At 41.6% G+C, this 9,336-nt stretch overlaps 1 pseudogene; it reads right to left on the bottom strand.

Moving 5' to 3' along the window:
- Window positions 1–6,480: 6,480 nt before the first annotated feature.
- LOC147419095 (uncharacterized) lies at window positions 6,481–7,154 on the bottom strand (annotated as a pseudogene).
- Between the last annotated feature and the right edge of the window lie 2,182 nt (window positions 7,155–9,336).

Raw genomic sequence — 9,336 nt, 5'->3', positions numbered from 1 at the left:
TGAAGCCGTAAATACAGTTGTGTACATTATGAACAGGACACCTACAGCTGCGGTGCATGATGTAACACCTGAGGAAAAGTTTACAGGTACAAAGCCTGATTTGGCACACTTGAAAGTGTTTGGTTGCATAGCTTACGTGCATGTACCAGATGAGTTGCGTAGGAAATTGGATCCTAAAGAAGAGAAATGTATTCTTGTGGGATATTCCCTTGAACAAAAGGGGTACAGGTGCTACAATCCTACTACATGAGAGTTACGAGTGAGCAGAGATGTAGTCTTTGATGAGATGAGCAGCTGGTACAGTAATGCACATGGCACTATTGGGGCTGATCTAAAAGATGATGTGGTTTTACAAAATGTGAGGCCACAGTCACAGGTTTTGAGTGGACCACAAGAGTCCTCTTCTCGTGGCTTTGTTGAGAAACCATGGAATGGTAGACTACGTACGCAGGTTACTCCACCAACAAGTACAGGGAATGTATCACGAAAAGGAAAGGAAAAGGTTGATGAACCTCCCTTTATGGCTGATGCATCATCAGGTTTTTCACATGTAGACATGGATTCAGACGGTTCTGAACAAAGTCTTGATGAGGAATTTGGAATTCCGACTGTCAGGACACCTGGTGTAAGGAAAGTACAAGAAGATGCTAGAGGGCAAAGGAGTGACCCAGGACCGCGCAGATCTAATAGAGTCAGAAATCCAGTTCAAAAATTGACTTATGATGGGTATCTAGCACATCACCAAGCCTAGATGGCTAAGGTGATACAGGATGTGGAGCCCACATGTTTTGAGGATGCAGTTGGAAATGTGCATTGGGATGATGCAATGAATGAAGAGATGGCTGCATTGGAAGCAAACGACACATGGGAGTTGGTGCCATTGCCAAGTGGCAAGAAAGCTATTGGCTATAAATGGGTGTATAAAACCAAGCATAAGGCTGATGGTAACATTGAGCGTCACAAGGCAAGGTTGGTCGCAAAGGGTTATGCACAGACGTATGGCATAGACTATGAGGAGTCCTTTGCTCCAGTGGCAAAGATGACAACTGTGAGAGCTGTCATAGCAGTGGCTGCATCTACAGGATGGAGTATGCATCAAATGGATGTAAAGAATGCCTTCTTGAATGGTGAGTTGCAAGAGGAAGTGTATATGGATTAGCCACATGGTTATGTTGATCCAGGTTACCCAGATTATGTATGCAGACTTCTCAAAGCTTTGTATGGTTTGAAGCAGGGCTCTAGATCATGGTATGACAGGATTGCCAAGTATCTTGTCAGTATTGGTTTTAGGAGAGCTCATGCTGATCATTCACTCTATGTACGTGAGAGTGATGTGGGGATTGTGGTCATTACCATATATGTAGATGACCTTATTATTGTTGGTGACAATGCTATGGAGATTGACCATGTGAAGGGTCTTCTCAAACAGGAGTTTGAAATGAAAGATTTAGGCGAGTTGCGCTACTTTCTTGCCATTGAAGTGATCAAGACTCCAGAGGGTGGTAGAGGCACCGAAAAATATCAGAGACAACCTCAGCTTTTGTCCTCTACCAAGGATCAGGACATAGAAAGCTCAGGAAATCTTGCAAAGAAGCCAACCCACTTGGCTGAATTATCCTAAGCTGCCGAGCTTGAAGGCAGGTGAGAGAATAAGTGTCCAATACATGGTGAAAACCCTAACGAGCGCCATCAAATTGTTCACTGGCTCACCTGACCTTACTTGCATCATGATGAAGAAAATTTGCAAAACCCTCTTGGCAGTATTTGAGACTTTCAAGCCAGGCCAGGTGACAGATAGTATCTTTTTCTTCCAAGATACTTACAGATGCGCTTATGATCTGTCTGGTCAGCCTTCCAAGGAGGTGATACATGAAATGTATCAAAGGATAATGTTTCTACCATCCTATCACCTCCAGGACTTTGAAGAAGCGTTCTACACAGGCTTCTTCACAATAAACACAGATATTTTTGGCGCAAAAATGATGAACTTGCATGCAAGATACGAGTCACTAATCAAGATGCGCGAGACCATACGATGAAGCAGCAGATCACCGTCCATGTCGGGGATGACATGAGCAAGGAGGGGGGGAGTGTTAGAAGCTGGACACACCCCACGGCAACTAACTACTCGGAAGATTATTATTTTTTGTAATTATTCATTCATTGAGGAAAACCTGATTTTTCACCTTGTAAATATTGGGACTTACAGAAGTTTCCAGATTGTATCCCAGTTTTGATAGTTAGATTGAGTAGTTGGTTGATTTTGGAACTTTAGGGTTTGAGAATTGTAAGGTATATATACCACTTTTTGACCTTAATGAAGGACCTTTTGTCATTTAAAAAAAAACAAGTTTTGAAGTCTGTGAGTGAGCGTACTTTGTACGAGAGAGAGAGTGAGCTTCATCTTGACGCTATGTGTGCACCGGTGGTCGGAATCGAGTGCGGAGAAGTGCAGCGTGTTGCCCTCAACGAGAGCTACGCGCCGATACCTACATTGCGCGTGTACGGTCTGGTTTTGCGAGCGCCTTCTAAGAGCTTCATCTGGTGTTCGGGTGAGCATATGTTGTCTGATTTTGCATTGCAGCATATCCATGCGTTCACATTGAGTAGAGCTACACATTAGGCACTTTAGATTTTGGAAACGAAGACCTGCAAATTTTGGCCAGACATCCTACGTGAGTTTGCATCGGGTGTTGTGGGTTGGGGTTTTGGTTTATAGACTTTAGGGAGAGCGACCTATTGGTGTTAGTAGGGTCTCCTTCAAGTTCTATGGTGTTTCGAGATTGTTTGATGGGTGTTCGGCTCTAGAAAGCGTTGTAGGAAGTTTCCTCTTATGCACTCTTGAAGGCTGTGACTTAGACAATTGGTAGAGACCTCTGTAGGAATTAGTTAGGAGTCGGTCGAGTGTAGGTTGACACCTTATGCTTGCTTCCCCGCGCCTACGGGTAGAGCTTCGTCCTTAGCTGACATTATATGTTAGGTGAGTTCTCGCTGTGCTGACGTCCGTCGCGGCGTATCCGTCCAACATTTGGACAAATTTTCCACAGTTCATACAAAGAATGCCAGGGACTATAATTCATTGTGCAAATCGCAAACGAGCAAGTGCAAGAAATTGCATTGCAAATTGATTTTCTAGTTGGACGAACAGGGACACAAATCACGGTGGATTGCAGATTAGGCTATTCGAAGCCTAGATTTTCATCATTTCAAAGGACCAGATCAATTCTGACACTGTCGAGCTAGAGTTAACCAACTCTTGTGAGTCTGAAGAGTAGTCAACTGCAAAAGTGTTGTTGCTAAAGCAGTTTAATCAAAACGAGCAGGAGAAATTTTGCTAATCAACACTAGAATCTGCTAGGAGACAGTTTTTACAGAACCATTGAACATGGACTCAAATCGAGCCAAGAGGTCAAGTACAGCAGATCAAGCTAATAGTAGTGGCAACACATGCACAAGTGCCACATAGCAAATTTTACGGCTATATGGCTACAATGGAGATAAATTACTGTACACACATACAAAAGGTCATAGGTATCTTATGAGCAGCAAAAGCAACACATGAGCCAAGATTCTATTGATCAGAGTAAAGACAAATTTAGACAACTCCCAGATGTTCACAGACTTCAGTGGAGCCAGGTATTACAATCTCAAAGATGAAGTGCATATAGAAGTTTAAAAAATTAACCCATATGTTTATCCAAAAATTTTCACAGGCCAACAAAACATACAGTTGGTGCATGTGCAATCAGGATCATTGTACATTTTTGGCATTCTTTTTTGTCTTGTAAACATTTAATTGTATACATTCTCGTTGGAAATCAGCAACGGTATGCTAATTAGCATAATGTTTATGCTAGTTAGTAGACTGTTTATGCTAACACAACCAAAACAATATACTAATTAGCATACTCCAACATATCGCTTACAACATCTACGTGACAGTCCTCAAAGTCCAATTCCTCATGCATATCCTTAATGTATTGCCTTAGCTTGCCATAGGCATCAAAGAAATTTTCTGCAACCTGTTCCTCATTGATTACATCTTGACAAAATGGTTGAAACGCCAAGCGCTGCATGATGTATATGATGGCACAGATGGCTGAAAATGCCATGCTGGCTGATGTGGGCAGAAACACCTAGATGTAGATGTATGATATGGAGGCAAGTAACGCCATGCCTAGATGTAGATGGAGCAAATCGTCATGCAACAAGGATTAAAATGCCAAGCTATAGATGGCATGGCTGATGTGTATAGGAAAAACGCCATGGCTAGAATAGACCAGAAAATGCCATCCTTGATGAGGTTCAAAATGCCAAAACTGATGTGTGACTGATGTAGCTGCAGGCACCCATGCTGATGTAAGATATATGATGGAGGCGCCAAGGGGGTAGTCTTGCGCCTCCATTTTGGCTACCTGATCGGCTTCCTACTACATTTTCTCCGAGCATTATTCCATCATTACAAAGTGTTGTTTTTTTCTGCGCAGACGCAAAAATCAGCCCCTACTCTCAGCCATCTTCTACCTATTGTGCGACCTAGTTTCGGCGACTTGTAGACTGCTGTTTACCTTCAGATAGTTATTATCAGCCCCCGTACGGTCCCTTCTGATGTGGACATCAATGCGTATTTGCAATATATAGCATTCTTGGTGGACATATCTTTCTGCTTTGGTGTTTTCACCCCTCTCGGTCACGATTTGGTTGCTTTTGGACCGCTTTCTACCTCAGTTTACCTTCCATACGCGGACACTTCCTTGGAGATTTTCTTGGTGATTTGCCTCCTCATATTTTGTAGACATGGCTACTGGTCCTGGACTTCCTATCTTCTCTTCTTCTGAGAAGCTTAAAGGTTCCAACTTTACCGTTTGGAAGATAAAGATCATGGTTTTTCTCATGGCGTACGATTTGTGGGATTGTCTTGATGACAAGTGGAATGCCATTTGCCCCACTTTGTTGTCATCCTCGTCACTGCGGCCCCTACCGTGACTTCTAAGGGAAAAGTGCCGGCTTCCCCACTCTCTTCTCCTTTATATTTGGCGGATTATCTACAGGACCATCGCTCGTGACACAGGCTGCTTGTGAGCCATTCATTCATCCATGTACTTCTTGCCCTTTTATGCCATACTCATGCCCATTGTCGCTGCAAGATAGTGATACTGTGAGTCTAATTGTTGCTATGTCTAACTCGACGATGTCGACGACGTTGACGAGGCTAAGACTGAAATGTGAATACTGTGAATCGGTCCCTGCTATCGCACCAAGTTGGGGCTGATCTGTGTACTTGATGTCTTAATGAAAGACGTTGCTTTAGGACTAAGAAAAATGTTGCTACAGCCTGGCAAAAAACGCTAGTGTAGACGGTTGAATTTGCTGCTAATCTTGGTTGCAACTACTGAACCAATGGGGGCTGAAAATGCTGGTTTAATGGCTGCAAAACGTTGTCCAAAGGGGATTGGAAAATGCTACCAATACAGGTTGAAAAACGCTGATGTGCTGGCTTCCAAAAATGCTAATATGCTTGCTTCAAAACGCTATTGTCAAACCCTCCTCCGAAGGCCCCACTCTCTATCATGAGAATGGTCTACTATTGATTGCACACATCTCTACAATGCTTGGACTTACCGACGATGTCGATGAAGATGAGAACAACGATGAGATGGACTAAAATCTAAAAACGCTAATGGTTGAAATCTGCATTCTTTATCTGTTGAATTCTGAGTCTATGTTGGTGACAATGTCGATGGCAATGATGCGATGACAATGCGCTGAAAACGAAGATGCTCAAATATGCATTTCCCGGGATGAAACTGCAAACTACACTGGATCTGATAGTGAAGCGAGGATCTACTGTGGGAAGATGAGATCTGCAAGGTTTGGGACTTCTACTCTGGTATCTGACTACTAAAAACTGCAAACGCTGGTTCTTCTTGGGGTTCCGTCGCAGTGAATCTGCAAAACGCTGAAGTGTTATGGTGATACAAGAACGCTAGGGCTGAAAACTGTCTCCTTGCAAAAACGCTAGGTCTTTTGTTGGTTCCATAGACCCTAGCTGGGTATGCAATTTGTTGAACATTATATGTAGCTAGCAAGCTCTATACAAGGGCTGAAAATGTTTTCATATAATGCTCTCTTGCTGCATGTGCACTGGCCTCCCATGTTGCCAGGCAATCTGCCATATCAAGGTGTGCTGATGTTATAAAAGGGAACATGCCCGAATGCATTTCCCAGTATACACTCAAGTCCCAGTGCTTGCATGAACTTATCAGAAAACTTTATGTCCTGTAATACCTTTGGCTGTCCATGTGGCCATGCGACAAGCCACACCCGTTGTCTCTTGTCCTCGTAAAGAGAACCAGGTACACATGTCATTTCCATAATCGGATAGACAATTGCATCCGCATGAATGACATCATGCTACATACACTCCTGCGCATTTCATGTTGTGTGTTGCTTGTCAATTTGCTGCATATTTTCCCTTGACTATACATTTTGCTTATGCATAAAGTTTATGTCCTCCATACAATCTTGTTTTAGCTGCTCCCAATTTTCTACACCCGACTTGCATTTCACTTGATGCTCTGCTGCAAATAATCCATACATCTCCTGCTGCACTATAGCTACATGCATGTCTCCGAAGTCTTGCTTCTTAGAAACATCCTGCTCATCTTGCTGTTGTATCATTTTTTGAGTGCTGATATGAGTCTCCTTAGTCTTGGTTGCGACTGAATCTATGTCGGTCAGAGTGATACCCAATGAGAAATCAGTTACCCCCTCAGTGGCGACCTCTGCATCCTCTTTTCTATCATCCAACTCGTTATCATCCCTATTTTGCTACACTTTATCATGTACCTCAAGCCTCGTCTCCGACGTAGTGACCGAGGGCAAAAGAGGGCGCTTGAAGATTGCCCCATTATTCCCACCTGTGTCATCATCCAACTTTGTCTCCGTGTCCGAGACATCATCCTCCAAGTCGCCAGTGTAGTACTCATCTACCTCTGCTGTAAGATTGTCCACTGCTTTGCGCTTTCCGTTTAGCATCGACCTCCACCTTCCTGCCTTGCCGTTTATGTATAGCATTTCAAGAAAATCCGTCTCGTTCTCTTGAATCTCATTTCCTGTTTGCGAATGAGCTTCTCGCGTACAGTGGGTGACATCTCCTCATTTTTCAATCGTCTCCTGAGCGCGGAGAGCTCCTCCTTCTAATCTTCCTTACAATCCAGTAATTCTTTGATCGCATAGTCTATGCCTTTGTGAAAGCATCACCAGACACGACACACCTGATTATAGCATTTCTCTGCATTCTTCAACATATCGCTTACAACATCTGTGTCACAATCCTCAAAGTCCAATGCCTTCTACATATCCTTAACACTAGTTTGGTACCAAAACAATACACGTAAGTGTCCTTTTTTTACAAATTTAAATTAAATGCTACTTGCATTAGACAGTTTATTTAAGAAAACCCTCTCATTATTCTTAAATATGTTAGCTAAAGGGTCTTTTAAAAATATAACCTTGCATTTTAAAATCTATTATGATCAAGAACTATACTCATCAAGTTGACCCTCGTAAGAGTGCGATTGATGGTTTTAAGAGATTGACTTTATAAGCTCAAGAAAAAATGAAGCGACCTTGTAGAAAATTTAAGGTGTCTTTTCCACAGTTTTGCCATAGATAATTGAAAGTTTCATGTGCAAAAAAATTGATTTGGGAGTATATAAAATAACAGAAAGTTCTATGTGTTTGATATAGCCATTTCAAGCATATAAAGAAAAATATTTTTTTGATGTATTTGTGAGTTTTAGAAAGTGATGCATTGCTTACCCTTTCTATCTAGGAGTCAAGGTGGCAAATAGAAGGGCTTTGGTATGCAACAATTATTGGATTATTTTAAATATTCAAAACCGCATAAGAGAGAACTTTGATATTTTCATTCTTGAGACATAAGCATTCAAAACCTCAAATAATATCAAACTTTCTATGTAGATAAACTAAATGTATCAAAGTACATGGTACATACACAATTGAGGTGCCCAAAACCTTGGTTTTAATGTTATTATGGAGACCTCAACAATTTCAAGAGTTTTTCCACGATAAAAAATTCAAGATAGAGTTCAAGCAACGAGATTTAATTGAGTTAGGGAGCCCAAAAAATACATAGTTTCTTGGTTTCAACATATAAAGTCATTTGTAGTTGTCAAATTGCACTAGAATAGCCCCAATTCCATGAGGGGAGCTTTGGAAGACCAAAATTATACTCGAATTCGGCATGTGCTCAAGTATGAAATTATGTCTATAACTTGCGTGTGACTTGGAAACTTGTCTTTCAAGTGCATTCCATTGTTTTTTAACACTAAGTGCTAACACTTGGATTTTATAAACATAAAAAGGGCCATCTCTACAAAAAAGATATGAGAATTTAATAAATTTTTTGGTAAAAGAGCTTGAAATTTTACTAAAATTTATGACTTAGAACTTACCAGAATTCTATCCATACGGATTGTATCTTGACATGGAGAAAAATCGAGTGTTTTCTTTCCCTCATGACCAAACTATGGCAGAAGTGGGGTATAAAACCTTCTTTCTAGCTTCACAAATAAATTGCCAAAACTTAAAAGGAAAACAGGACACTTTAGTGTCTCAGGACACTTAAGTGTCCAATCACAGAACTAGTGTTAATGTATTGCCTTAGCTTGCCATAGGCATCAAAGAAATTTGCTGCAACCTGTTCCTCGTTGATCGTATCATGACAACATGGCTGAAATGCCAAGATGCATGATGTATATGATGGCGTAGATAGCTATAAACATCATGTTGGCTTATGTGGACAGAAACGCCTAGATATAGATGTATGATATGGGGGCAAGTAACACCATGCCTAGATGTAGATGGATCAACGCCATGTTGATGTAGGCAACAAGGCTAAAAATGCCAAACTGTAGATGATGTGGACTCATGTGTATAGGAAAAACGCCATCGCTAGAATAGACCAGAAAATGTTATCCTTGATGAGGTTGGAAACGCTAAAACTGATGTGTGGTTGATGTAGCTGGAGGCACCCATGCTGATGTAAGATATATGATGGAGGCGCCAAGGGGCAGTCTTGCGCCTCCATTTCGGCTATCTGATCGGCTTCCTACGACATTTTTTCCGAGCATTATTCCATCATTACAAAGTGCTGTTTTTTTGTGCACACATGCAAAAATCAGCCCTTACTCTCAGCCATCTTCTACCTATTGTGCAACCTAGTTTCGGTGACTTGTAGACTGCCGTTTTTTTATACCTTCACATAGTAATTATCAGCCCTCGTACGGTCCCTTATGATGTGGACAACAA

The sequence above is a fragment of the Adiantum capillus-veneris genome, chromosome 29 (genome assembly GCF_014529385.1).
Source record: "Adiantum capillus-veneris isolate H3 chromosome 29, ASM1452938v2, whole genome shotgun sequence".
Classification (NCBI taxonomy): Eukaryota; Viridiplantae; Streptophyta; class Polypodiopsida; order Polypodiales; family Pteridaceae; genus Adiantum; species Adiantum capillus-veneris.
Note: the sequence above shows the minus strand (reverse complement) of the source record. Positions and strands in the feature narration are given on the sequence as shown.